This window comes from Chiloscyllium punctatum, chromosome 48 (assembly GCF_047496795.1).
Source record: "Chiloscyllium punctatum isolate Juve2018m chromosome 48, sChiPun1.3, whole genome shotgun sequence".
Taxonomy (NCBI): Eukaryota; Metazoa; Chordata; class Chondrichthyes; order Orectolobiformes; family Hemiscylliidae; genus Chiloscyllium; species Chiloscyllium punctatum.
In genome coordinates this window covers 16914131-16939005 of record NC_092786.1, presented here as the reverse complement: position 1 = coordinate 16939005, position 24875 = coordinate 16914131, and the positions used below count along the sequence as shown (strand labels likewise).

The following is a 24875-nucleotide window of genomic DNA, read 5'->3' as shown; positions in this document are numbered from 1 at the left end:
ACTAGTTAAAACAACACCAATGGGACTGGCAAAAGCCTCCACCAGGAGATTTCTCCTAGCTCTGCCCAGCGGTAACCGGTCAGGCTGGTACAGGACCCACCCGGAAACGGTCCCAGTGCCTGAAGAATCTAAACCCTTCTCTGGTACATCATTTCGCCAGTCACACCTCCAGCTGATCTATCCTCTTATTCCTGCTCTCACTAGCACATGGCACTGTGAGTAAGTCTGACATTATTTTATTTCAGGAGCTACATTTTACTGTATCCCTGATCTCCCTATATCCATCTTTCAGGACCTCATCCCTTTGTTTAGTGATGTCATTGGTATCGGTGTGTTCCACAACCACTGGCTTTACACTCCAACTCCAGAATGTCCTGCAGCTGCTCCATGATAATCGTGGGTCCTGGCACGAGGGAGGTAACATACCATCCTGGATTCATGTCTGTGGCCACAGAGGTGCCTACCTGTACCCCTGACCATTGAATCCCCTGTCACTATAGCCCTACCACTGTCTTTCCTCCGGTTCTGTGCAGCAGAGCTATCTGTGGTATTATGAACCTGGCTATTGCTGATTTCCCGAGAAGCCACTCCACGCATTCACCCCCAACAGAATCCCAAGCAGGATTCAGTATCTTTTTGAGAAGTGGATGATCACTGGGGATTCCTGCACTGCCTTCCTGAGCCTTTTATTTGGTTTGGTGGTCACCCATTCCCTTTCCGCCTGTGTAACCCTCACCTGCAGTGTGGCAAACTCACTAAATGTGCTGTCAATAACATTCTCAGATGCTCCACAGTGAGTCCACTCAACTCCAGGTCTGAAAAGCAGTTTCCCAGTAGCTGAAGGTGGGCCCACTTCCTGCACACATAGCCGTCAGGGACACTGGAAGCCTCCCTTATTTCCCACATTGTACAAGAGGAGCACACCACGGGTCTGAGTGTTCCTGTCACAACGTCTCTCTGGATTCAGCTAATTACTCCCATTAAGAGAATTTAAAAGAGCTTTCAACCTTCCTTCACTTCAAACATTTCCATTATATATCAAAAGCCCCAATCTTTACTTAAGCTGACACGTTATATTTTAAAAATTTAACAAATACTCTGCAGGTATCACTTACAAATTTGCTGTTCCCATTGGGACCATGTGAATTTCTCAATGGCCTGAACAAAACTGGAGTTTCAGCTTCAACTTCACCCTGTCTCACCTCCCTCTGTTTTCACCTAACTCCAAAACACACTCATTGAGTCAAGCAATACTCAGTGCAGCCCTGTCATTTTCATTGTCTGGTCACACCTACACTGCCCTCAGCCTCCTGTCCTGTTCCAATGCATCGCAATGGGAGCTCAGGAACTGCATCTCATCTTTCAGCTCAGCCCTTTGTAACCCCAGAGTCAACATGGACCTCAGCAGTTTCTGGATGAACAGAGAGTTGTCAGAACCTGGAACATTCCACCTGAAAATGTGCTGGCATTTGAGTTCACAAAGAATTTTAATGAGAATTTTGCAGGGAGTTGAAAATTAGGAGTTTACAGGTTAACATCATGAAGTGAGTGATTGCAACTAAATCTGACAGTTCCTGCAAAGAGACTAGGTATAATCTGGATAAATCTGTGCTCCCACTTAGGCCAAATCGCCCATGGGTGATTCAACCACAAGTTTGAACATCTTTCTGCATTTTGCTTGACAAAAGTATTGGAGATATTTTCCCAGAGACAGAACAGACAACCCTTTCTCCTTCCACAGTAAAATGCTAATGATATTCAGATCCTGATGACTCCGCTGAGTGCAGAAATCTGCTTTTTTGAGGTCCTGTCCTCAATTATTCTCATTTAATATCCCATAAAAAGAATTCACAAAACAAATCTCAGCCAGTGCAGGATGAATTGGAAAGACAAATATTTCTCTGGTATGTGTCTGATGTGTAAATGCTCCTCTTCAAATCACCCCTCCCCCACCCAGGAAGAGGACATGTCCATGCACCTTGCTGTACCGTGCCCCCAATCAAAATGGCGGCCATAACCCAGGACCTATCACTGACTGAGGCCCACAGCCGTTTTCCCATTTGCTGAAAACATGGGACCAAGAGTTTCTAATTCAGGACTAACACCCTGTACAGACGTGTAAATAAAACCTCCCAGTTTAAACGGAATCATTTTCTCCCGGTTTCCGCTGCCACTCCCTCTTCCCAGTTTCCGGCTCCTGCACACACCAAGGGCCATTCCAGCTCCATTGACCCTTCCTCAGAACGGATGGCAACTGGGAAAATTAGACTCCCTACAGTGTGGAAACAGGCCATTCGGTCCAACAAATCCACACTGACTCTCCGAAGAGTATCCCACCCAGACCCATTCCACTACTCTGTTATTCTAAATTTCTCCTGAACAACGCACCTCACCTACACATCCCTGAACACGACGGGAAATTTAGCTTGGCCAATTCACCTAACCTACACATCTTTTGACTGCAGGAGATAGGGGCAAAAGAGTAAATAATAGGTGGGATGGAGCGACCCTTCAACAACATGGCAACATTTACTCATCTCCTCTCCCCGACCTTATCTCAGATCCAACCCTCCAACTCAGCACCGCCCTCAAACTGTCCCACTTGTCCATCTTCCTTCCCAAATATCCACTCCACCCTCTCAACATTACCCCCACCGCATTTTCCTATCGACTTCCCAACTACCTTCCCACCAGCCCGACACACCCATCCTATTATCTGTCCTCTTCCCCACCCTCACATTCCTGAAGAAGTGCTTAGGCCCAATATGTCAATTCGCCTGCTCCTTGCATACTGCCTGACCTGCTGTGCACATCCAGCGCCACACTTTAACACAAGCTGGAAGAACATCACCTCATCTTGTACCTGGGGACCCTTCAGCCCTCTGGCCTCAATATTGGATTCCATAATTTTAGGTCCTAAATCTCCTACCTACTAGTGTCCTAGCCCCCATCCCATAAACCAGGCCCTGTTATTACATCGCCTGCAATTACACACTACCTATGGTGAGTCACTAACAGTCTCCACAAACAGCTATTCACCCTCCCCCAGCCAGATCGTTATCCACTCCTCTGTCCAACTGCTCCCATTGCGTTCTTTGGAATCTATCACCCCCTATCATTTACACCTTAACCACTACCTTCTGCATAAAAAGCGACATTGTTTCTCAGGAACATCAATTCTGACGAAGGGTCATTGGATTAGAAATGTTAACTTTGCCTTCTCTTCACAGATGCTGCCAGACCTGCTAACCATTTTCAGGATCTTCTGGTTGTTGTTTCTGATTTTCAGCTTCCGCAATTCTTTTGGTTTTCATTTACTGGGAGTTTGTAATTCAGGTCTAGCAGCCTACATCGTGTGTTTATCAACCCACCCAGTACACAAACTCAATTTCTCTCCCACTCTCTTCACGCTCACTGGGTCCCCCCTCACAGTGACGATGCACTTCCACAGCTCATGGTCACGTGTTGGCCTGCTGGCCACACCCCTCATTCACTCCCATTGGCGGGAGGATTACACCGACTCCCCTATTGGTCTGAAGCTGCCATCAATCAGCCAGGTCCCATTGTGACTTGAGTGGTCGGAGGCTGAGGGGTGACCTCAGAGGTTTATAAAATCATGAGGGGCATGGATGGGATACAGAGACAAGGCCTTTTCCCTGGGGTTAGGAAGTCTAGAACAAGGGGGCATAGGTTTAATGTGAGAAGAGAATGATATAAAAGAGACCCAAGGGGCAACTTCTTTCATGTGCGTGTATGGAATCTACTGTCAGGGAAGTGGTGACAGCTGGTATAGTTCCACCATTTGAAAGGCAGCTGGATGGGTATATGAATAGGAAGGGCGTAGAGTGATATGGGCCAACTGCTGTCAGAGAGGACTAGATTAGGTTGGGATATCTGGTCGGTGTGGATGAGTTTGACTAAAGGGCATGTTTCCTTGCTGTACATGACTGTGGCTCTGCCCTGGGATGAGCTTCATCATTCAGTGAATGGGGCAGTATCACAGAGCACAGGGGCTGGGGCTATTCAGCCCATTGGGGCTGTACTGTCTTCCTCTGGAGATGCTGCCAATCTGCCCTTACTCCACTCCCATTTACCAGTAGCCCTCCACATTTATCCTCAAATAGTTAAATTCCAAATCTGTTTTGACAATAACAAAAGCTGCATCCAGCTGTGGTTCAAAGTGTTCCAGATGCTCAGAACCTACTGAGTAAAATAACCTTCACATTTTTAACCTGCATTATTTGCCAATTACCTGAAAGTAGTTACTAAAAATTGTGACAATAATTTCTCTCAGTGTCTCTGTAAATTTAAATATCCTGGAAACAAATCTGTTTCTGGTTGAAATCACTGATTAAGCTTCCCAGCTCCAAGGAGAATTGTCAGGTATTTTGCTAACTCTCCATAAAAGAGAAATCTATCTTAATTTGAATTTATTAGTGTCATGGAGACGCACAGCACAGAAACAGACACTTCGGTCCAACTCGTCAATGCCGCCCAGATATCCTACGTTAATCTCGTCCCATTTGCCAACACTTGGCCCATATCCTTCTAAAAGTTTCCTAAACACGTACCCAATCAGATGCCTTTTCAATGTAATCGTACCAGCCTCCACACTTCCTCTGGCAGCTCATTCCATACACGTACCATATTCAGCTTGAACACATTGCTCTTTAGATCGCATTTAAATCTTTTCCCTCACACCTCACGTCTGTGCTCTCTGGCTTTGGACTCACCTAACCTGGAATAAGACCCTGGCTGTTCACCCTAACCCTGTCCTTCACGATTTATCAACCTTGAAGGTCACCTCTCAGCATCCGATGCTCCAGTGAAAACAGCCCGAGCCTATTCAGCCTCTCTGTATGGGTCAAACCCTCAACCCTGGAAACATCTTTGCACATCTTTTCTGAATCCTTTCAAGTTTTATAATATCATTCCGATAGCAGGGAGACCAGGACTGAAAGCAGAATTCCAGAAATGGCTGAATCAATGTCCTGTACAGCTGCAAAATAATGTCACAAATCCTATACTCAATGCACAGACCAATAAAGGCAAGTGCACCAAACGCCTTCTTCACTACCCTTCCTATTCCACTTTCAAAGAACTATGAACCTGTAACTCAACGTCTCTTTGTTCAGCAACACTCCCCAGGCCCTTCCCATTAAATGTATAAGTCCTGCCCTGATTTGCTTTTCCAAAATGCAGCACCTCACATTTATCGGAATTACACTCCATCTGCCACTCCTCAACCCAGTTGATTGAAGTCTCATTGTACTCGAGGTAACTTTCTTCCCTGTCCACTGCATCTCCAATTTTGGTGTCTATGTACCTTCTATATTCACATAGAAATCATTTATATAAATGATGAAAAGCAGTGGACCCAACACCAATCCTTACACCATATTGCTCATCACAGGCCTCCAGTCCGAAAAACAACCCTTCACCACTATCCTCTGTCTCCAATTTTCCAGCCAACTTTGTATAATTTGTTAACCAGTCTTATGTTGAACCTTGTTGAACGTCTTTCTGAAGTCCAAGTTAGTGATTTCCATGCACAAAGCCATGCTGACTATCCCTAATTATTTCTTGCCTTTCCAATTACATCCAAATCCAGTCCCTGAGAAGCCCTTCCAACAACTTCCGTGACTTCAGGCTCACCGGTGTATTTTTCCCTGGACTTTCCTCATCACCTTTCTCAAATAATGGCGCCCGTCTTACAGCACCTCACCTGTGGCTATTGGTGATACAAATATCTCAGCGAGGGGCCCGGCAATCACTTCCCTAACTTCCCACAAAGTTCTGGGACACACCTGATCAGGTCCCAGGGATTTATTCTGCTTTATATATTATAAGATATCCAGTACCTCATTCTCTGTAATATGGACACTTGTCAAGTTATCACTATTTATTTTTCCAAACTGTCTCACTTCCACATCCTCTTTAAGTAAAAGCTGACATGAAATCCTCCCACCTCCGATGGTTCCACAGACAGCCTTGCTGATCTTTGAGGGTCCCTATTCTCTGCTTGGTTACACTTTTGTCGTAGGTGTATTTGTCGAATCTCTTTGGGTTCTCCTTAAACCTATTTCCCAAAGCTATCTCATGTCCCCTTTTAGCCCTCATGGTTTCCCTCGACTATACTCCTACTTCCCTTTTATTCCTGGAGGGATTCATGAAAACCCAGCTGTATGTACCTGCCATATCCCTCCTTCATTTTCGTGACCAGGCCCTCAATTTCTCTCGACAGGCAGCATTCCCTACACCTACCAGCCTTGGCCTCAACAGGAACATACTGTCTGTGTACTCTCGTTGTCGCAGGCCTATGGAGGCAATGGCAGATGAGGACAGAGAAGCAATCATTCTCAGTAAAGAGGTGGTGTTGGGAAAGATACCAGCCTAAAGGTAGATGGGTCGTCTGGCTGTGATGGAGTGCATCCCAGGGGACTATAACAGATGGCAGAGGCTAAATAGCAATCGCACTCGTGATAATTCACTAAAATATGCTGGACTCTGGGACGGTTCTGACAGATTAGATAGCTGCAAATGTGATGCCACTATTTAAAAAATGGACCTCTTAGCATAACTTCTATTGTGGGGGAAATGCCCGATCTCTCAAGGAAGAACTAGTGAGCTATCTGGATAGAAATTGTCTCAGAGCAGACACAGCATAGATTCATGAAAGGTGGACAACACTAAGCTGAGTGGTAGAGCAATGTGTGCAGAGACCACTGGAAGTCTGCAGAGGGATACGGATAGGTTAAGTGAGTGGGTAAGATTCGAATAGATGGAGGACAATGTTGGGAAATGTGAGGTCATCCATTTTGGTCGGACTAACAGCTAACTGATGAAATCGTGAAAACTTGCAGCACGCTGCTGTACAAAGGGAGCTGGGTTTCCTTGTGCATGAATTACAGGAAGTTGGTTTGCAGGTGCAGCAGGTAAATAAGACAGTGAAGGGAATATTGTCCTTCATTGCTAGAGGGATGGTTATGCTGCAGCTCTACAGGGTGCTGGTGGGGCCACACCTGGAGTACTGTGTACAGGTTTGGTCTCCTTACTTCAGGAAGGATGTACTGGCACTGGAGAGGGTGCAGTGGAGGATCACTAGTTTGAGTCAGGATTTCAGAGGTTTGGCGTATGCGGAGAGATTGAGAAAACTAGTTCTATACTCATTGGAATTTCGAAGTATGGGGGGTGGATAGGAAAAAAATTGAAATTATGAAGTGAGTAGATAAACTAGAAGCAGGGAGGTGATTTCCACTGGGGACGGAGCAAACTAGGGAGCAGAGAGTCAAAATAAGGGGATATCAGATTTAGGACTGAGTTCAGGATGGACTTCATCAGATAAATCTGTGAATCTGTGGAATTTGCTGCTGAGTGCAGCAGCTGACGTTATCAACTTGACCATTGTTATGTCAAAAGGTAGATTTGTGAACAGGAAAGGAATTAAGGGTTCTGGTGAGAGAACAGGAAAGTGGAGCTGAGGCCATGAAAAGATCAGCCCTGACCTTATTGAAAGGCAGAGCTGGCTTGAGGGGCCAGATGGCCGACTCCTGCTCCTCTTCCTTATGTTCTTATGTTTCCACTTTCCAGCTGTCCCTTTACCTGGGAATAGCAAAGAAATATTGAAAGTTCTCGACTTGTACCGTCAAAATTCGCCTTTGTCCAATTTAGAACACCGTTTAGATCTGGTTTATTATTTTCTGTAACTATTTTAAAACTAGTAGAATTATCAGAGAATCCTGAGAGTGTGGAGGCAGGCCATTCGGCCCATCACATCCACACTGACCCTCAAAGCCTCCTACCTTAAAACTGTAATGCTGCATTTCCCATGGCGAATCTACCTAGCCTGCACATCCCTGAACAATACGGGCAATTCAGCTTGGAATATCCACCCAACCTGCATATCTTTAGATAGTGGGAGGAAACCACAGCAAACAGACGAAACCCACGCAGGTAATAACAACAAAGTGATCATCCCTTTCTTATTTCCCAGGTCAACCTAAATAACTTCGCTGGACGTAACCTCAGAATATCCTCCCTCAACACAACTGTAATGCTACCCCTAGTCAAAAAGGCCACTTCGCCTCCTCTCATGTCCCCCTTTCTATCCTTCCTCTTGCATCGATACCCTGGAACATTACGCTGCCAGTCCTACCCATCTCTGAGCAACGTTTCTGTAATACTCATGATATCCCCCAGTGCCACATTCAAAACCATACCCTGAGCCCATCTGCTTTCCCTGTCCAGCCTCTTGCATTGAAGTAAATGCAGTGTAACTTGTCAGTTCTACCTGGTTCTGTGCCTTGCCCTTGCCTGCCTTGACTGTCTGATTTCTGAACTGTACCAGCCTCAGACTTACCTCTTTTCTCACTATCTCTTTGAGTTTACCCACATTCCCTCACTGGTTTAATGACTCCTGAGTAGCACGAGCAAATTTCCCTGCCTGGATATCAGACACCTTCCAATTCAGGTACAATCCATAGAGGAGATTACAATGATCAAAAGATGTGAATCCTTCTGCCCTACACCAGCTCCTTAGCCAATCATTCATCTCCTCCATCCTGCTATTCCTACTCTCACGAGCATGTAGCACCTGGAGTAATCCACATATTATGACCGAGGACCTGGTTTATTATATTCCAGGCTAATTTGCTATATTCTCTCATCAGGACTTTATCTTTTCCCCTTCCTATGTCATTGGTACCAATGTACAATGACCTCCCACTGGTCAATCTTTCCTTTGAGAATATTCTGCTACCTGTCCGAAACATCCTTGACCCTGGCACCAGCGAGGTACCACCCCATTCTGATGTCTTCACGGTTAGCTGCAGAAACAGCAGTCTGTGCCCGACTAGAAAGTTCCTTATCATCCTTGAGCGTTTGAAATCTGATAGACCTCTCATTATAGTGGAGTCAATCTCAGTACCAGTAACTTGGCTGTCAGTGCAACATTCCCTCAAAGTCTATGACCACCTACATTATCCAAAACAGTATACTTGTTTGAGATGGGGATAGTCACAGGAGACTCATGGCTGAAAAAATGTGTTGCTGGAACTATTTAAAGGAGCAGGAGAATCGACGTTTCAGGCATAAGCCCTTCTTATGCCCGAAATGTCGATTTTCCTGCTCCTTTGATGCTGCCTGACCTGCTGCGCTTTTCTAGCTCTGATCTCCAGCATCTGCAGTCCTCACTTTCTCCACAGGAGACTCATGCTCTACCTACCTCCCTCTCCTAACTTTCCGAGAGGTAACCCATCTACCTGACTGTATCTGCAGTTTTCCAGCCTGAAACTGTCACCCATCACACATCCTGACTCTTGTAAATTCATCATTACCATTAAGCACCGCTCCATCTGATCCATGTGATCCAAGAGGATTTGTTTCACTTCCTGAAGGCTATCATCAGGATCATTCAAACTCCCCCTACTCTCCTCCAGGAAGTGCACATCACTTTACGAATGGCCATCTCTGCACCTTAATCTGTAGACCCAGAAAAAGGCAGAGTCTTCCAGCTTTACAAATGACTACTCTCGAATACATTAGTACCTGTATTTTATATTTAAAACATTCAACCAAAAGATCATAACAGAGGCATTTAAACTAGTAAACACGCACCCTACTGAATGTTGTGGATTTTAAAAAGTAAAACAGAGTAAGATTTACCTTTTAAGAGACTGAAACCCACTGAGCTGATCCACGGCTGTGAGTCACAGACATACAGCACGGAAACAGACCCTTCAGTCAAACTCGTCCATGCTGACCAGATGTTCGAACCTAATCTCGTCCCATTTGCCAGCACTTGGTCGATATCCCTCTAAACCTTTCCTATTCATATACCAATCCAGATGCCTAATAAATGTTGCAATTGTACCAGCCTTCACAACTCCCTCCGGCAGCTCATTCCATAAATGCAACACCGTCGCATGAAAATGTTGCCCCTTAGTTCCCTTTTGTATCTTTCCACTCTCACGCTAAATCTATACCCTCTAGTTCTAGACTCCCCCACTCCAGTGAAAATACCTTGTCTATCTATCCGATACATGCTCATGATTTTAAAAACCTCTGAGATCACTCCTCAGCCTCTGACACTCCAGGGAGAACAGCCCCAGCCTGTACAGCTTCTCCCTCTATCTCAAACCCTCCAACCCTGGCAATATCGTTATAAATCTTTTGTGAACCTTTCAAGTTACACAACATCCTTGTGGTAGGTGGAGAACAGAATTGTGCACAATATTGCAAGAGTGGCCAAACCAATGTCCTCAACAGCTGCAACATGACCTCCCAACTCTCTTACTCAATACTCTGACCAATAAAGGAAATCATACCAAACACCTTCACTATAGTATTTATCTGCGCCTCTACTTTCAAGGAGCTATGAACCTGCACTGCAAGGTCTCTTTGTTCAGCAACACTCCCCAGGACCTGACCATGATGTGCATCAGTCCTGCTAAGCTTTGCTTTTCCAAAATGCAGCACCTTGCACTTATCTGAATTGAACTCCATCTGCCACTCCTCAGCCCATTTGCCCAGCTGATCAAAATCCCATTGAAATCTGAGGCAGCCTTCTTCACTGTCCACTACACCTCTAATTTTGGTGCCATCTACAAACTTACTAACTATACCTCCTGTGTTCACATCCAAATCATTTATATAAATGATGAGAAGTAGTGGACCCAGCACCAATCCTTGTGGCACTCCACTAGTCACAGGCCTCCAGTCTGAAAAATAATCATCCATCACTAGCACCCTCTGTTTTCTGCCTTTGAGCCAGTTCTATATCCAGATGGCTACTTCCGTGAGATCTAACCTTGCTAACCAGTCTCTCATGGGGAACCTTGTCGAACGCCTTACTGAAGTCCATATAGATCATATCGACTGCTCTGCTCTCATCACTTCTCTTTGTTACTTCTTAAAAACCAGATCGAGTACGTGACACATGATTTCCCATGCAGAAAGTTATGCTGACTATCCCTAATCAGTCCGTGCTTTTTCAAATACACGCAAATCCTGTTGCTCAGGGCTCCCTCCAACACCTCGTCTGGCACAGCGTCTGTAGTTCCCGAGCTTGTCCAAACCGCCTTCATTAAATAGTCGCACCATATTAACCAACTTGCAGTCTTCTGGCACCTCAGCTGTGACTATCAATAATACAAAAATCTCAGCAAGAGTCCCAGAAATCACTTCCCTCGCTTCCTACAGAATGTTTGGGTACACCTGATCAAAGCCTGGGGATTGATCCACCTTTATGCGTTTCCAGACATCCAGTACTCTGTAGTATGGACATTATTCAAGATGTCACCATTTATTTTCCCACATTCTACATCTCCCGTGTCTTTCTCCACAGTAAATACTGATGCAAAATATTGCATCTTGATAAAACAAACGACGGCAGGACTTACACTAATTAAAAGTAAGGCTTTGAGTAGTGATCTGGAACAAAGAGACCGAGGGGTTCAGGTCTTCTTAGTCTGTGTCGCATGTAGACAGGGTGGTTAAGAAGGTGGATAGCACACTTACCTTCATTGCTCAGACCTCTGAGTAACGGAGTTGGGAATTTAGGTTGAGGCTGTACAGGATGCTGGCAAGGCCTCTTCTGGAATACTGTGTCCAGTTCTGGTTGTGCTGTTATTGGAAGGATATTATTAAATCGGAGCGGATTCGGAAGACACTAACCAGGATGTTGCCATGAATGGAGGGATTGTGTCACAAGGAGAAGCTGGATAGGCTGGGATGCTTTTTCACTCGAGCGTAGGAGGTTGAGGGATGACCTTAGAGGTTTATAAAACCATGAAGCGTGTAGATAAAGTGGGGGGGGGGGGGATTCAAGACCTGGGTGCATACAATTTGAAAATAGATGAGAAAGGTTTAACAAATAAATTGGGGATTTATTTTTACATTTACATGTGTGAAGTGAACTCCCAGAAAAAGAGGCAGCTGTGAATACAATTACACTGTTTAAAAGACATTTAGACAAGTACATAAATAGGAAATATTTGGATGAATGTGGAACAAGCGGAGGCAGGTGTGATTAGATTAGTTGGGAATTATGGTCGATACGGACTGGTATAACCACAGGGTCTGTTTCTGTGCTGTATCACTTTATGACTCTAACTCTCGCTATCTCTGTGAATTCTTCCATCCTCACTACTCCCCAGATCACTGTCACCTCATCCAGACAAAACTCTTCCTTATCTCTAGAAATCCTCTCTAGCCTCAGAATCATCACCATCTCTGGTATCACAAACATCTCAATCTCTGTAACATCCTCTAATCTCCTCCTGTCTCATCACCCTCACGATCTCTAATCTTGACAACCTCCACAAATCTGTCCTTCTCCACAGTAAAAACTGATGCCACTCGTTTAGTATCCCCCCAACAATCCCATCTCCTGCATCTTCACACATAGGCTGCCTTGCTGATCTTTGAGGTGGCCTATTCTCTCTCTAGTGACCCATTTGCTCTTAATGTATTTCTAAAAACCCTTTCCCTATTTGCCAATGCAGTCTCCTTCCCCTTTTTGCCTTACTGATTTAACTCTTAAGTATACTCCTCTTGCCTTTATACTCAAAGGATGTTTGTGATTTTTGGATTGGAATAAATGCAAAATATTACATCTTGGTAAAACAAACGAAGGCTGGACTTACACTGATTATAAGTTGGGCCTCGGATAGTGATATGGAACAAAGAGACCGACGGGTTCAGATCTTTGAACTATGTGTCACATGCAGACAGGGTGGTTCAGAACGGGTTTTGCACATTTGCCTTCATTGCTCAGATCTTTGAATATAGGAGTTGGGACGTTATGTTGAGGTTGTACAGGATGTTGGGGAGGCCTCTTCTGAAATACTGTGCCCAGTTCTGGTTGTGCTGTTATAGGAAGGATATTATTAAATCAGAGCAGGTTCAGAAGAGATTTACCAGGATGGTGATGGGAATGGAGGATTGAATTATAAGCAGAGTCTGGATAGTCTGTCCTTTTTCACTGGAGCACAGGAGGCTGAGGGGTGACCTTATTCGAGGTTTATAAAATCCTGAAGAGTTTCGGCAATGTGAACAGCAGGTGCCCTTTCCGGGAGGGGGCGTGATTCAAGATTGGGGACATCCTTTTCTCACGTTAAAAGGTAAGGCTTTAAAAAGAAGTTCCAGATTTTATTTTTTGTTTTTGCACAAAGAGTGGTTCACATGTGGAATAAACTTGCTGAGGACGTAGTAGCTTTGAATGCAATTACAATTTCAGGGTGGCACAGTGGCTCAACGGTTAGCAATGCAACCTCTCAGCACCAGGGACACAGGCTCAATTCCTGGATTGGGTGATTGCCCATGTGGAGTTTGCATATTCTTCCCCATGACAGCGTGGGTTCCTCCAGGTGCTCCCGTTTCCTCCCACAATCCACAGATGTACAGGGTAGGTGAACTGGCCATGATCAATTGCCCATAGTGTTCAGGGATGATTGGGTTGAGTGAATTAGTCAGGTGTAAATATAGAGCACAAGGGTAGGGGAATGGGATTCTAATAGGAAAAAAAACATTTGGACCCGTATATCAATAGGGAATGCTAGGATGGACTTGGACCAAGTGGAGGCAGGTGTGATTAGTTCAGTTCGAATTTATGGTCGACAAGGACTGGTTGGACCACAAGGATCTGTGTCGATGTTGTGTAGCTTTATGACTCGTTATCTCTATAAATTCCTCTATGCTTGGAACTCTCCCTATCAGTGCCACTTCATCCAGCCTTACAAATCTTCCTCATCTCTATAATTCCTCTCCAGCCTCAAAATCCTAAAACCTCTATCACAAATATCTCTATCTCTGTAACATCCTCCATCCTCACAATCCTTTCCAACTTGCATCTCCTCCAGCTTCATTATCCTCCCCATGTCTAATCCCCTCCAGTCTCTCAAAGCTCTGCTATATGTGCCTTTCTTTATTTCCAGCTTTCAGGATGCCCAATATTTATTTCTCACTTGATAATGGCCCTTTACAATTCCTGCGCTGAGCTTCTGAATTTCCTCTTAAACCTCTGCTTCTCACTTTCCTCCAAAGAAAATCAACCAATCACGTGTCATCTATTCTAGTATCACCTTTTCTGACCTGATGTCCAATGGAGCCTGTCATATTCCTATAATAAACACCTCAGCGGTCTACAGAACAGAAGAACGCTCTGGTGGTCCATTGAGTCTGTGAGAAAGAAAACTACCACCGAACTCTCCTCATCTATTTTCCAGTACTTGTGGAAAAGTGTCATCTATCATGGCATAGCAATTGCACACTAAATACATCTCAAATGTTTTGGGGATTTGTGTCTCCCACCCTCACAGACAGTGAGGTTTAGTGCAACTGTTGCTCGATGATGACATCACCCACAGGAACACAGAGCAGCTGGGTCTGTGCAAACCAGAGGTCGGACACACATTAGGAAGGATGGCAGGGTCCCTGAGAGGGTGCACAGGAAAGTTACCAGGATGGTTCAAGGAATGGTGGTTTTTAGTTGCAGGGACATGGGTGTTGTTAATACATACCAATAGTATCCATCTACAATAGACGGACTCTCGTTCTCAACCTCTCCCCTTGACTGGGCTGTGGTAACCTTCAGGTTAAACTACCATCAGACATCTCTCCCTAATAAGAGAGCAGCCCTATGGTCTGGTAGGACAATGCTGACTTTACCTTTTAGACAGTGATGCCACTGTGCATCGGGGGTTGAGAGAGGGAATGCTGAAGGTGGTGGATGGGACACCACTGAGGTACAGTGCTTTTTTCTGGAGGATGTTCGCTTTCTTTAATACTGTTGAGGGCTTCACTGATGCAGGCAAGTAGAGAATGTTCCAACATGATCCTGATGTGTGCCTTATAGACAACAAACAGACATTGGGGAATCAGGGGTTTGGGAAAACTGAGATTGTTCTCCTTGTAGCAAAGGAAATTTAGGGGAGCTGAGAGACAATTGCTTACAAAACATATACCATTAGGATGTTAAACCTTACACTCATCAACTCATCACAAAAGGATTACTGGACACATATTAAAGATTTTGGGGAGATCGATTGACAGGATGGTTTGATTCAAAGGAGAATTGTTATGCAGAAAATGGAATTGAGCTGGAACAAAATACTCACCCACAGTGCAAATATCCAGGTCCTGATGAATGGAGTAATTCAATCAGAGTTTGGCATCACAATTACTGAGATTCCTATCTGAATACCTGTAGTATCCTGTAATACAAGTTTATAAAATCTGTCACTGTCAGGTCTGGTTAGAAACTCACACCATCCCCTCCTCCTGGTCCAGGATGACTGTACACATTACCCCTTGTGGAGACCAGCAGTCAGTTCAAGGGGAAATCTATGTGGGTTTCTATGAGATTCCACCTTGGGACTTCATGTGACTGAACAGGGCAGATCTTTGACACATGGGACAGAATGTTCCAAGAGTCGGTGAGATGCGGACAGCAGGATTTGCTTCCTTTTCTTTCCTTCCATGCTGCCGCTGTGCCTCATCAATAAGACATGGGGTGTGAAAGGCTCATGCAGCTTGATGGGCAACTTCTGACCAATGGGCAGCAAGATCCTCCCAGTCATTCCAAACAGTCTCTCTGAAAAGACAGCAACTCAGCATGCTTCCCACTGTCCGGTGCTCCCTGGAAAGGTTTAGAAGAATGAGGGGGAAATCTCCTAGAAAATGCAGAACAGTAAACTTCCAAAAGGATTATAAACTGTTTACAGAGAGGGATTCGTTGGAGATGTGGACACCAAGTTTGCAAATGGAGCATAACTTAGGATAACGTGAAGTTGTTCATTTTGGAGGAGGTAATAAAAGAGCAGAGGACTATTTAAATGGTGGAAACTTTAGAAAGCTGCAACACAAAAGAGACCAGGAGGTAATTGTGCAGGAAACACAAATCCAGCACACAGTTACAATAGGTCATCAGGAAGGGAGATGAAACGTTGTTCCTTGTTTGAAGGGATTTGCAGTATAAGAGTTTGCAGTACATACCTGAGAGTAACGTTATAAAGTGCGAGTGAGACCACATATGGAGTAAGGAGAGACGTTTTGGTCCCTTTATTTAAGAAAATACATCACTTTATCAGAGACATTTAGAGAAGATTGACTGAGCTGATCCCTGGTTTGCAGGGACTCTCTTTCAAGAAAAGGCTGAAGAAGTTTGGACTCGACTCACTGGATTTGGGGGAGAATGAGAGGGGATCTTATTGAAACATATAGGCTTATTAAGGGGTATGACAGGGTAAATACTGAGAGGATGTGTCCCATCATGAGGGAACCTGGAACCAGACTTTGGGTCAGTTGCAGAATCAAGGGTTCGGTTTTAGATTTGTCAACTTTAATGCAACACAGACATGGGTAAGGGGTTTCAATAGCAATGGAGCTGGGGTGAGGTGGAGAAAAACATTTTAGAGATTGGAATTCCTGGTGTTTGCGATTGTGCAGATGTCTGATCAGAAGATCACCTTGGGGTCAGAATATGAGAGCAATACTGTGAAGAGTGTAGTTCTGCCTCAGGCATTTCCCAGTGACAGGGAGGGCCTCAGCAGTAAGGCAAAGGAATGTGTAATAGCAACTGAAGGCAATGGGTTTAACCATTGCAGTGTTTCATTGGAGGAAATTGCAGCCAATCGAGTTGTAGGCCTGTGGTAAACAGTTTGATGAATGAGTAACAGTGGAGCAATGGAGAGGGATGATAGGGAGAGAGAGCTGGGCATTGTCAGTGTACATGGGAAACCAATACGATGTCACCTCCTGGCAGTATGTAGGTGAGATACAGGAGGGAACAAAGATAGATCCTGGATGGACACCACATATGAGGAATTCAGAAAGGAAAGGGAGAGTGGAGATGGAGTAGGATTTTCTAACAACCTTGAGGTGAAATATTAGTTCTTAGCAGAATTGGAGAGAAGGACATAACCAGAAAAGACAGACAGAACAACGAACAATATTTGTGAATTGGGGAGGGGGAGTGATGAGGAGGAGCCCGACTCCAAAACTGCTATTTCTACATCAGTGACATCACCCAACTCCACCCTAGTCTCAGCTCATTTGCTGAAATACTCGTCCATCCTTGTGTTATCTCCAGACTTCGTTATCCAAACACAGTCCTGGCCAGCCTCCCACATTCAACTTACATGTAATCTCAAGAATATCTAAAACTCTACTGTCCAAGTGCTCACTTGTACCAAAACTTGTTGATTCATCAAAAGGCTCCTATTTACAAGCAACAATTTAAAATTCTCTCCCTTGATGTAATTCCTGGCTGTGAACATCCCTGTCTCCCTGCACCACACAACCTGTGAGACCTCGACAACTCATTTTCTTTCAGACTCCCAAAGATGCATTTATTCATTGCTTCACCGGTCTGGCTGTTTCGACAGTTGCCAAGGCAACACGGTCTGGAATTCGCTCCCTGACCCTCTCAGACCTGCTTTCCTCCTTTAAGGTATTCCTGAAAACCTGCGTATTTGGCAATACTTTTGATCACCTGACTTAATATCCCCATCTGTGGCCTTAGGTCAGAAATTCTCAATTTCTGTGAAATTATAAAAATGATAAAAATACAAACTGTTATTGATTTGCACACACATTGTCAACTCTTCACTGTCGCTAAGTGAATAATCTGTAACATCTCTTACCCAAGAACATTGTGGGAGCACCTTCACCACACGAACTGCAGCTGTACAAGGAAGTCAAACATCACCCTCTCCACAGGCAATGGGGCTTTGGCATTAATCACTGGTGTCTGTGGAGATAGAAACACATAGTTGATATTTCAGGGAGTGCTAAATGCATGACAGGAAGTGAGAATGTTGCAGAATTTGATAGTCAGAAATGGAAGGAAAATGCACTCTTTTGTTGAAAAAAAAGAATTATTCACTGGCAAAGAGACTGTGGAAAATTTAGTCCGTTTAGAGAGCAGCACATTGTCAGGGGTTGGGCAGCAGAGGAAAATTAACTTACAAAAGGTCTGTGAAAGTAACAGTAAAACACTAAACAAGCCAAACAGCCTGTGCCCAAAGACTTTAACTCCCTTCCCGCTCTACCAAAGATATGCAGGTCCTGGCCCACCTCCACCGCCAAATCCCAGGCATCTGGTGCCTGGACGAAGAACGCCTCATCTTCTGTGTTCAGATCCTCCAACCACATGGGATCAATGTGGATTTCACCAGTTTCCTCATTTCCACTCCACCCTCCTTATCCCAGATCCAGCCTTCCAACTCGGCATTACCCTTTTGAGCTGTCCTACGTTTCCATCTTCCTTCCCCCCAATCGGTTGCTGCCTGACCTGCTGTGCTTTTCTAGCAGCACACTCTTTGACATTGAAAACATCCTGACTCTGATACTGTGTAAATCCTGCCCTATCACTCCCTGCCAAGGAAGGCTGTTCATGCGTCCCCCTGCAGCTTGCCCCTCTCAAAGTTGGCAGCCACACACGTGTCCCGTGGATCACTGCCCCCAATAAAGATGGCGGCGATCACTCACGCCTTTCACCATTTGAAGCATTTTCCCGTTTGCCACAAACACGGGCCTGGGATTTTCAAATTTGTGTTTTCCAATGTGCACTAAGTTCTGTAAAACGTCTCAGCCCGTTCCATTAAAATTTCTTTCTCTTCCTGGTCAATATGTCTTTCCTTAACCATGCCCTGCACCTTCACACATTTCCAATGCCTTGGTCACAACATCACAGTGCTGACAGTGAAGCTTATCACGTGGTATCACTTTATTCCTGATGAAGGGCTTTTGCCCGAAACGTCGATTTTGCTGCTCCTTGGATGATGCCTGAACTGCTGTGCTCTTCCAGCACCACTAATCTAGAAGCTTATCACATGGTTGAGTGTAGTCACGCCCCTCATTCACTCAGACCAACTGGCACTACCTTGTCTTCCAGCCCCGTCCCCATCCTCTTATTGGTCCTACACTGAGATCAATCACCAGAGGCCCTTTGTGGGCTGGAGCATGCTCAGTGCTTCCTGCTTTTGCTGCTGTTCATCAGGTATAAGAGAGTGTTCATTCCTGTTTCTCCTAATGTCAGACATTAACAACAACGACCTGCATTGTATGGAGCCTTTCACACTGACAAATCTCCTAAAGTGCTTCACAAATGCTGGAAACATTGATTAAAGAGAACAACTTTAAGATACATCTTTGAGGAGTACAGAGGGGGTTGGGAAGGATATTGACAAGGTTTTTAGATCAGACAAACCGTCTAAAGAGCAACCCACCCAGACCCATTCCCCTACATCTAACACTACAGGTAATTTAGCATGGCCAATTCACCTAACCTGAACATTTTTGGACTGTGGGAGGAAACCGAAGCACCCAGAGGAAACCCACGCAGACACTGGGAGAATGTGCAAACTCCACATGGACAGTTGCCTGAGGTAGGAATAGAACCCGGGTCTCTGGCGCTGTGAGGCGGCAGTGCTAATCACTATGCCACCATGCCACCCATCTGCAGCTCTGTCCTCTGCAGCTCCAATCATGGAGTGATGTCTGTGGAGAACAGCTTACAACGGAGACAGTTAGTGGCTAACCATAGTTTAGCAACCCCATGTCCTAGCCCCCCTACCCCACACACCAGGCCTTGTTCTCACAGCCTGTCATTACACACTACCTATGGTTAGCCACTAACAGTCTCCATTAACAGCTAGTAGCCCTCCCCCAGCCAGATCGTTATCCACTCCTTTATCCAAACCTTCTTCTCGCTCTATCCCCACCTGTCCTTTACTCCTTACATCCTCCCCTAAACCCTACCTTCAGCATATAAACCAACATTTTTTCTCTCAGTATCAGTTCTGAGGAAGGGACACCGGATCTGAAACGTTAACTCTGATTTCTCTTCACAGATACTGCCAGACCTGCTGAGATTTTCCAGAACCTCCTGGTTGTTGTTTCTGATTTACAGCATCCGCAGTTCTTTTGGTTTTAATTTACCGGGAGTTTGTAATTCAGGTCCAACAGCCTCTGTCCCAGTCTCTGCTGTCTCTCCCAAACCCAAACAGTGACACTGCACCTGCACAGCTCATGGACATGTGTCATCTTGCTGGCCACACCCCTCATTCACTCCCTTTGGGTGCAGGACCACACAGACTCTCCTCCCATTGGTCAGGAGCTGCCGTCAATCAGCCGGGCCCCATTGTGATGAGAGTGGAGGGCTAATCCCTCTCTCTGCCCTGGGATGAGCTTCATCATTCACAGTGAATGGGGCAGTATCACAGAGCACAGGGCCTGGGGGCTATTCAGCCCATTGGGGCTGTACTCTCTCCCTCTGGAGATGCTGCAAATCTGTCCCAATTCCCCTCCTATTTGCCCACAGCCCACCCAAATCTTTCCTTAAAAATTAAAATTCCAAGTCTCTTTCAGAATACCTGCTGCATCTGTGTCATTCAGAATGTTCCAGATGCTCAGAACTTACTGAGTACAATAATGTTCACATTTTCACTTTGTATTATTTGCCAATTACTTGAAAGTAGTTACAGTGTTAACAATTTCTCTCTCCGCAAATTCAAGACCTTGGAACCAAATCTGCACCAGGTCAAAATCACTGCTTCACCTTCTCAGCTCCAAGGACAATTATCTGTGCTGCAGCTAGCTCTCCACAAAAGAGGAACGCATCTTAGTTTATTAACATCATAGACATGTACAGCACAGAAACAGAACTTCGGTCCAATTCGTCCATGCCAACTAGGAATCCTAAACTACTGGAGTCCCATTTGCCAGCTATTGGCCTGTATCCATCAAAACCATTACTGTTCACGTACCCAATCGGTTGCCTTTTAAATGTTGTGATTTTATCAGCCTCCACTACTTCATCTGGCAGCTCATTCCATACACACACCACACTCAACTTGAAAACAATGCCCTTAGATTCCTTTTAAATCGTTGCCCTCTCAACCATATGCTCTAGTTTTGGACCCACCTAACCTCAGGAAAAAGAACCCCGGCTGCTTACCTTATCCATGCCCCTCGTGATTTTATAAATCTCCGTGAAGTCACCTCTCAGTCTTGGACTCTCCAGGGAAATTAACCCCAGCCTATTCAGCCTCTCCCTGTAGCCCAAATCCTCTAATCCTGGCAACGTTTTTCTAAATCTTGTCCGAACCTTTTCACGTTTCACAACATCCTTCCCAGAACAGGGAAATTCAAACTGAAAACAGAATTCGAGAAGTGGCTTAATCAATGTATTTTAAATGTTGTAATTGTACTAGCCTCCACCCCTTCCCTTGGCAGCTCACTCCAAACATGCACTGCCCTCAAACTGTCCAACTCTGGCAAAGTCCTTGCAAACATTTTCTGAAATGTTTAAAGTTTCACAACATCATTCCTGGAATAGGGAGATTGGAACTGAAAACAGAATTCCAGAAGAGCCTTAATCAATGTCCTGTACAGCCACAACATGACGGAGAGCATAACAAACGATGCATTCACTCCCTTGCCTACCTGTGACTCTACTTTCAAGGAACTATGAACCTGCACTCCAAGGTCTCTTTGTTCAGCAACACTCCCCAGGACCTTACCAGTAAGTGTATAAGTCCTTTACAAAATCCAACAGCTAACATTTATCTAAATTGAACTCTATCTGCCATTCCTTGCTCCACTAACCCATCTGATCAATATTCTGTTGTATTCTGAACTAACCTTCTTCGCTGTCCACTACACCTCCAATTTTGTTTTCTTGTGTGAAGCTACTAACCATACCTCATATATTCACATCCAAGTCATTTATTTAAGTACCCAATAATCGATCCTTGCAGCACACTGTTGCTCACAGTCCTCCAGTCCACAAAGCAAATCTCCATCATCACCCTCTGTCTCCTACCATCAAGCCAGTTTTGTACCCAAATGGCTTGCTCTCCCTGCATTCCATGTTATCTAACCCTGCTAACCAGTCTGCTTTGTGGAACCTTGTTGAATGTCCATATAAACAACGTTCACAGTCTGGTTTAATCAATTTTCTTTGTCACTTCAAAACACTCACTCAAGTTAGTGAGACACGATTGTGCACGTACAAAGCCACATTGACAACAGTCAATGATTATTCCTTACTTTTCCAAATAAATGGATATCCTGTCCCTCAGAATCCCTTCCAACAACTTGCCTGCCACTGACTTCAGGCTCACTATACTCTTGTTCCACGGCCTCTCCTTACCACCTTTTTAAAATAATGGCACCTCACCTGTCGCTATCAATGATACAAATACCTCAGGAGAGGCCCAACAATCACTTCCCTAGATTTCCAGAAAGTTCCGGGATACATCTGATCAGGTCACAGGGCTTTATCTACCTTGATGCGATTCAAGACATCCAGTAACACCTCCACTGTAACATGGATACTTTTCATGTTCTCTCTGTTTATTTCTCCAAACTCTCGAGCTTCCATATCTTTCTCCAGTAAAAAGGACGTGAAATATTCGCATATCGTTCCCACCCCCGGTGGTTCCATAGACAGCCTCGTTAATCTTTAAGGGGTCCTATTCTCTGGTCCAGTTCATCTTTTGTCTGTGATATATTTGTTTAATCTCTTTGGATTCTACTTAAACCATTTCCTGAAGCTATTTCATGTCAAACAGCATCAGCAGCAAGCAACAGAGCTAAACGATCCCACAACCAGTAGATCAGATCGGAGCTCTGCAGTTCTGCCACACCCAGTTGTGAACGTTATGGACAATTAAATGCACTGGAGGAAACATCACAGATTTCCCCACCCTTACTGATGAAGGGGTCTCACACACCCACGCACCAGATAAGACAACAGCATGTGCAGCAATCTTCAGCCAGAAGTGCAAAGTGGGATGATCCATCTCAGCCTTCTCCAGTGGTTTCCAACATCACAGATGCGAGTTTTAAGCCAGTTTGATTCAGTTTGAATAACATCAAGAAATGGTTAAGTAGTGCAAATGCTACGGGCCCTACCAATATTCTGGCAATAATACTGATGGCTTGTGCTCCAGAACTTGCCACCCACCAAACCAAGTACCACTCCAGCACTGGCATCTACCGACAATGTGAAACATTGCCCAGGGATGTTCAACACAAAAACACAGGGCAATCCAACCCAGCCAGTTTCCCTCTATCAGTCCACACTCAATCAGCAGTAAAGTGATGGAAGATGTTATCAACAGGGCTATCAAGCAGCTGCTCAGCAACAGCCAGCTGAGCGACACTTATTTTAGGCTCCACCAGGACCAGTCAGCTCCCGATTGTGTTACCGCCCTGATTCACAATCTAGCAACAAGCTGAATCCCAGAGGAGAGGTGAGGGTGACAGACTAGTCCCACTCCAAGATCACTATTTCTCACTGATTCTACCCTTGTCTCAGCTCATATACTCTCATCCACCTTGTGTTATCTCCAGACTTCAGTATCCAAACACACTCCTGGCCAGCTTCCCACATTCAATCTCCCTGTAATCTTAAGAAAATCTAAATCTCTGCTGCGCAAGTACTCCCTCGTACCAAAACTTGTTGATCCATCAATAGGCTCCTATTCATAATCAACAACATGGAGCCACAGAGATGTACAGCATGGAAACAGACCCTTCAATCCAACCCATCCATGCCGACCAGATATTCCAACCCAATCTCATCTCACCTGCCAGCATCCGGCCCACATCCCTCAATTTAAAATTGTCACCCTTGATTTAATTCCTGGTTGTGATCATCCCTAGCTCGCTGCATCACACATCCTTGAGACCTCGACAACCCATTCTGTTCAAGACTCCCAATGATCTGTTAATTCATTACTTCACCTGTATGGCTGCTTTTACAGTTGCCAAAGCAACATTTTCTGAAATTCTCAGCCAAAACCTCACAGGTCTGCTTTCCCCCTTTAAGACATTCCTCAAGGCCTGCTTATTTGGCAATGCTTCCAGTCACCTGACCTAATATCATCAGTCTATGACCTTATGTCTAAAGTTCCCAATAATATTTTTGTGAAATTATAAGCATGATGATAAAACTACAAACTGTTCTTGATTTGGACATTACCTTCAAATCATCACTGTTGCTGTAATGAATACTCTGTAATGTCTCTCACCTAACCACATTGTGGGAGTACCTTCACCACACAAACTGCAGTTGCACAAGAAAGTCAAACATCACCCTCTCCACAGGCAACAGGGCTTTGGCATTAATCACTGGTTTCTGTGGAAGGAGAAACACAGTTGATGTTTCAGGGAGTGCAAAACTGATTACAGGGAATGAAAATGGTGCAGCATTTGATAGTCAGAAACGGAAGGAAAATACACTTGCTTATTGGAAAAAAGAATTATTGACTGTCAAAGATTTTCCAGAAAAAAAATTAATAAGCTGCTAAGGGTCAGGGGCTGGGCAGTAGAGAAAAAATAACTTACAAAACTGTCTGTTAAAGTAATCGTAAAATACTAAACAGACCAAAAATACACCCATTGTTCGATACTGAGCAAGCTAGATATTGACAAAGTGGTCATGAGGGAGCCCAGAGATGAAGCAGAGCTGTATAAGCTGTTATGATCCCACAGTCATAGAGATGTATAGCACCGACACAGACCCTTCGGTTTAACTCATCCATGCCAACCAGTTATCCGGACCTAATCTATTCCCATTTGCCAGCACTTGGCCCATATCCCTATAAACGCTTCCTAATCATATCATGTGTCTATTTAGATGCCTTCAACAAGTTTTAATTGTACTAGCCTCCACCACTTCCTGTGGCAGCTCATTCCACCCACTGCATGAAAGAGTTGCCCTTTAGGCCCCTTTGAATTTTTGCCCCGTTCACCCTAAAGCAATGTCCTCTACTTTTGGACACCACTACTCCAGGGAAAACACATTGTTCATTTACTCTGTTCATGCTCCTCATGATTGTATAAACCTCCATAACATCACTGCT

At 44.7% G+C, this 24875-nt stretch overlaps 1 long non-coding RNA gene across 2 annotated transcripts; it reads right to left on the bottom strand.

Annotated features, from left to right (window-relative positions):
• Positions 1-11585: 11585 nt before the first annotated feature.
• On the bottom strand, positions 11586-24149 carry LOC140469150 (uncharacterized). Of its 2 annotated transcripts, none has more exons than XR_011955986.1 (3): positions 24042-24149; positions 17643-17749; positions 11586-11622 (listed from the first exon to the last, which is right to left on the bottom strand). It is a non-coding gene; the product is annotated as an uncharacterized lncRNA (long non-coding RNA). The 2 variants fall into 2 exon arrangements; XR_011955985.1 differs by lacking the exon at positions 11586-11622 and adding an exon at positions 15602-15637.
• Between the last annotated feature and the right edge of the window lie 726 nt (positions 24150-24875).